General features: G+C 52.0%; 1 protein-coding gene across 1 annotated transcript in view; it reads right to left on the bottom strand.

The window, feature by feature from the left end:
* The window catches only part of Nrros (negative regulator of reactive oxygen species), a 30,153-nt gene extending 25,331 nt beyond the window's left edge, over positions 1-4,822 (bottom strand). The window contains exons 1-2 of the mRNA XM_019207490.2: positions 4,573-4,822; positions 188-325 (exon numbers count right to left, since the gene is read on the bottom strand). The gene's annotated coding sequence lies outside the window, so the exon portion shown is untranslated. The remainder of the gene's footprint in view (positions 1-187; positions 326-4,572) is intronic.
* Positions 4,823-5,098: the final 276 nt, after the last annotated feature.

Genomic DNA, 5,098 nt, shown 5'->3' with positions numbered 1-5,098 from the left:
GGTTCTGCGGGGCGCATCGTCTCGGCCGCCGCCGCCTCCTTCTCCGCCACCTCCTCGAGAGCAGCCGCGCGCCGGCTATTTTAGCGCTTGCGGAAGGAAGGACGGAAACAGGTCACATGGAGCTGAGCGCTGCGACTCAGCATCGGGGGACTGGAGCGCAGGGTCACCGGAGGTGGCGCTTGCTCACCTCGGGGTTGGGGGTGGCAGCTCAGGCCCTGCTCTCCGAGGTCTGGTGAGGCTCCGTGCGGGGACGTCAGGGCGCGCAGCGCTCAGGGTCTGTCGTCTGAGTTGTTACTGATACTCTTTTAGGTGCTCAGCAATAGATCTTTTTGTGGGGAGGGGGAAGATGAAAGGAGGGAAGAAAGGGGGAAAAGAAAAAAATGGGAGAAAGAAAGGGAGAGAGGGAAGGAGAAAGAGAAAGAAGAAAAAAAAAGTACAATAGTGGAGCTGCATGGTCAGCTGGCAGCGCCCTGAGCCTCTCAGCACCGCGGCCGGATGGGCTTTAAGTCTCTGATGTGCCCACCATCCCTGCCAGCTCTTGCCCAGAACTCCAATGCACATCAATGACAGCCAAGGGGGAAAGGGCACCAGCTCCAGCCTCCCGTCTCCTGGGGGAACCTGGGGTGTCCCGCAGGGCTGGGTCCCCCTCTTGCAGCTGGGGGGAGGGTTTTGTTGCCCACCCTGAGAGAACAGGAGCAAGTCCTTCCTGCCCAGCCTACACGTAGCCTCTGCTTCCTGAAACAGGCCCCTGTCAAGGGGACACTGCTGGCGCGAAGGTAAAAACCAAGCCAGAGCAAATTGTCACAGTCAGCTTTTCTGGTTGGCCTTTTTCCTTCTGCTGTAGACACATCCTGCACTCCCATGTCTTTACCGTCCACGAATGTGCTGGTGGTTCCCGGGTTTTAATCTCTAGCTCCGAAATTCTCTCCCGAGAGTGAACATTCAGACTCACACTTTTACCTGTCTACTGGTCACTCAGCTCCTAGATGTCCCAGAGTCACCATGACACAATGAATTCCAAGTGGAGCTCAGGTCCTTTGTCCCAGCCTCTTTCTCTCCCCATGTGGCCGTGACCTTTTATGGCCTGCTTTGACCCAGGCAGCCCAGCTCTCAGATTCCTCCTCTCACATTCAATTGGTCTCCAGTTCCTGCCGATTCTAACTCACAAATCTCTCTCTCTTCTTTTTTGGAAACAGAATCTTGCTACATAAACCAGGATAGCCTCAAACTTGCAAAGATTCTCCTGCCTCAGCCTCCCAAGTGCTGGATCACAGACGTGTGCCACCATCTCCAACCAGAGATGAATCCTTGACTCTACACCTCCCCAACTCATGTCTAGACCATTTCAGTAGCTTCCTTAAATTGGCTCCCTGCAGCTGATCTTGTCCCTCTCAGATGAAGACCCCACCCAGAAGCCACTGCCATGGATCTAAAGGATGTCTTACAACCCCTTGGTGGTTCACCTCGGCATTCCTTACCCAGTTGATTTAAACCCAGGTTCTGCAGGTTTAAGAGTTTCTTGTGGGTACCTGAGTTCTCCCCTCATCCTATGTCATAACTTTTAGGGGGGTTCTCTACAGGATTGCTTTCAAGAAAGAAGAAAGGCAGCTGCTACCTTCCAGAAAACTTTAAAAACCCATGGTCTACCCAGACATGATGAACCATGTCTGTAATCCCAGAAGTCTGGGAAACTGAGGCAGGCCTCAAGCCTAGCCCAGGCAATTTAGCAACTTAATGAGACCCTGCCTCAAAATTTAAAAAAACAAAAAGAAAAGGATGGAGATGTAGCCCAGTGCATAGGCTCTCGGTTCAATCCTCAGTTCTGAGAAAAAATGAAAAACAAAAGGCCAGTGGTCTTGACGGTTGTGTTGACAGCCTCTTGGTTGGCAATAGTACCATCCTCTTTCCTCTAACCCTGAGCCGGCTCTGAGGGGACCTGAAGCCTTGCAGCTGAACCAGTGTGGAATGGCAGCTGAAAACAACCTTCCTGGGGCCCATGGAGCTACAACTCTTCCTCTTGGCTGGGTGGCCAGGGCAGGGATCAGAGCATTGCTGTTCAACATGAGCTGCGTGTCCTGCCCCAGCCTAGTACACTCCAGTCCCACTCCACATCCCGGGCCACAGATGCACCTCAGCCATGGGATCCTCAGACAGAGCTAAGTGTCCCACACGTCCACCCCACCCCCCACCCCATCACAGGGCTGTGCAGCTCACAATGGCTCCCCCTCTGTCCAACCCAATCCTCCCCATCCCGGAGCCTGGCCCCTCCTCCTCTGAGCCCATGAGGCTGGATCTGCAATATCTACTGGTCTCAGGGCGACACTTGTGTTGTTTAAATTTTCAGATTTCTGTCTTGTTTCCCAGGACATTCTACACTTCTGAAGGTAGGGATCACACGTTGTTCCAAAAATCAGACTGTCCAATGCACGTAAAGAGGCCCAGTAAATACGTGCTCTAAGAGGAAACGGGAAAAAAGAAAGGTGATAGCCCCACTCTAGCTATGATTCTCTGGGAGCTGCCTATTGAGGCTTCTTTCTTTTTAAACTAAGCTTTTTTATTTTGTTTTTGTCTGTTTGGTTTTTTGAGATAGGGTATCAGGCTGGTCTTGAACTCTACTATATAGCCCAGGCTGGCCTCAAACTCATGGCCATCTTCCTGCCTCAGCCTCGAGTGCTGGGATTACAGGTGTGCACCAAAAACTTCATAATATTTTGTCACTTGTGGGACTCTTCAGGCTCCCAAGGAGATCAAAGGGAACGCTGAGGCCAAGGTCCTGGCACCCTAACTCCTGCTCCAGAGTTGCCCACCCGGCCTGGCACAAACAGGGCAGCCATCCCATGGGCCTGCACAGTGGTGGCCAGGCCTGGCGGAGCCGTGAGTTAGTGCCACCCTTGCTTCTCCTGGGCCCAGCACATGACAGGGAGGGGATTTCCTCTGGGGCCTTCACTGGGAATCCATTGTTCTCTTGCCCCACATCAGTGGGCCGAGGGGAGAGCTTCAGTAGTTTCATTTCCCTCATTTGGAATGGAGTTTTAAGAACCAAAAATCAAAACCGGAAAGAACAAAGGCCACCGCCCACATGGGCAGCACCGAACACCTCACAGTGCCAAGCTTTTTCTAAGCTTGGAAAAGCTTAGAAGCCGGTGCCGAGACCCCCAAGCTCCGGGAAATTTCTTGAAGAGAGGGCTTGGCGGATGGGCCTTCCCGGCAGGTTCACACCTGTCCTCCAGCCATCTGAGGGAAAGGGTGGTTCTGACTCCTTGTTGCCCAAGGCCTCTTCCAGCCACTGACACCAGCCGCTGACCCCAGTGGGGACACCAGCTCTTCCTCCTTGGGAATCACCGACAGTATCATGATGGTCAATGATGACAATCCTTGGAAGTATTCTCAGTGCCAGGGCACAGCTGGCAGTGGGACGGTGGGGGTAAGGAGACCCCATAACTAGCCATAGCCCAGGGCAAAGCCGAGTGGATGGGAGCCATGGACAGTAGGAACAAGGTGCCAGGAGCTGGGTGGGAGGAAGAGAGAACACTGACTGGCGATGTCAGGCAGAACCTTCTGGAAGGACTGGCCTGCACTGTCAGGGATGGGCCTGGATTGGGTCAGAGACTGGAGGAGGAGTGTGGAAGGTGAGTAGTCAGGACACAGCTGGGTCCAGGATACTGTAGGACAGATGGTGGCTCCTTGTTGTGCTCTACTAGGACTTTGTTGACGGCTGGCAAGGGAGATCGTCACCATCTATTATAATTCTGCATTGCCTCCAAAACACAGTGCTGGCAGGCTGGGAAAATGGTTTGTCACATTGTGTTTTCCCAAGCAGTCCTTAGTCTACTACCTTATAGGAGTTAGAAACGATATCTTTCTTTCTCTTTGTTTTTTGTTTGTTTTCCGAGACAGGGTCTCACTATATAGTTCAGGCTGGCCTTGAGCTCACTGTGTAGCAGGCTGGCCTTGAACTCATGGTGATCCTCCTGCCTCAGCCTCTCAAGTGCTGGAGTACGGACCGGAACTGACACACTCAGCAAGATTTCTAAAGTGAACAAAGGTTAGTGTCACTTGCTCCGGATCAGCTGGAGAGCTTGACGACTTGTGAAGTCATTTGTTGGTCACTGAACTTTTTCACAATTCACAGAAATGAGCTAGAGTCCTTACCATTGGCTCGAGGGCTTAAGACTTCAGCCCTTCTATGCACCTGTCATTTCATGCCCCACTGCTTTCGTCTTCATCCACTGCAATCGAAGCATGAAGTTCTTGCAGCCCCTCGAGCCAAGCAGGCTCCTGTCTTGGGATACCTGTCACTTGTTCCACCTTCCAAGGCTGGAATGTCCCCACTGCCCACCCCTTAGCTCCTACCAGGCCTCTGCTCAAGTGATACATCCTCAGAAGCCCTCCCTGACCATGGCATCAAAAGCCACACCTGTCACTTTCTTTTCTCCACTTTGCCTTTTCTTCATATTTTTGTTTGTGTCACTGTTTGATGTTTTATCTACTTGTCAGTCACACACACACACACACACACACACACACACACACACACACTGAATTGTGAGCTCCCAAGGAAAAGAAACTTACCTGTTTCCTCAGTACTATGTCCCTGAGGTGAGAACAGAGCCAGAGACCAGTTGTTCTTGAACTGCTGCGGACTGCATGGAGGGAGGGAGGGAGGGATAGAAGGATGGATGACCTTGCAGAGTAGTTTCAGTAGCGTGGTGGAGTTGAGAGCCAGGATGCACACGCTAATTAATAAATGAGGATGCTGCAGTGAAAACAGGGAAGGGTGGCTACACTTTCAAGATAGATGGTCATTTAGCCAGGGGCAAGTTCCCAGCCACTGGAGAGGTAGAGGGAGGAGGATCGCTTAAGCCCAGGAGCTCCAGGCAAGCCAGGTAACGTCATGAAGTCCTTGTCTCAGAAATAAAACAGAAGGGCTGAGGATTTAGCTCGGTGGCTCCACTGCCTGTTTCGCAAGGGCAAGGACCCGAGTTCGATCCCTGATACCTAAATAAATAAATAAATAAATGGAGGAGGAGGAAGGGGAAGAACAGGAAGAAAAAGGAGATAAGGAGAAAAGAAATCAGGTGATGAAAGGAAGTGTCAG

The sequence above is a fragment of the Fukomys damarensis genome, unplaced genomic scaffold, assembly GCF_012274545.1.
Source record: "Fukomys damarensis isolate Sample0158 unplaced genomic scaffold, DMR_v1.0_HiC HiC_scaffold_12, whole genome shotgun sequence".
Classification (NCBI taxonomy): Eukaryota; Metazoa; Chordata; class Mammalia; order Rodentia; family Bathyergidae; genus Fukomys; species Fukomys damarensis.
This window is presented reverse-complemented; position numbering and strand designations above follow the sequence as displayed.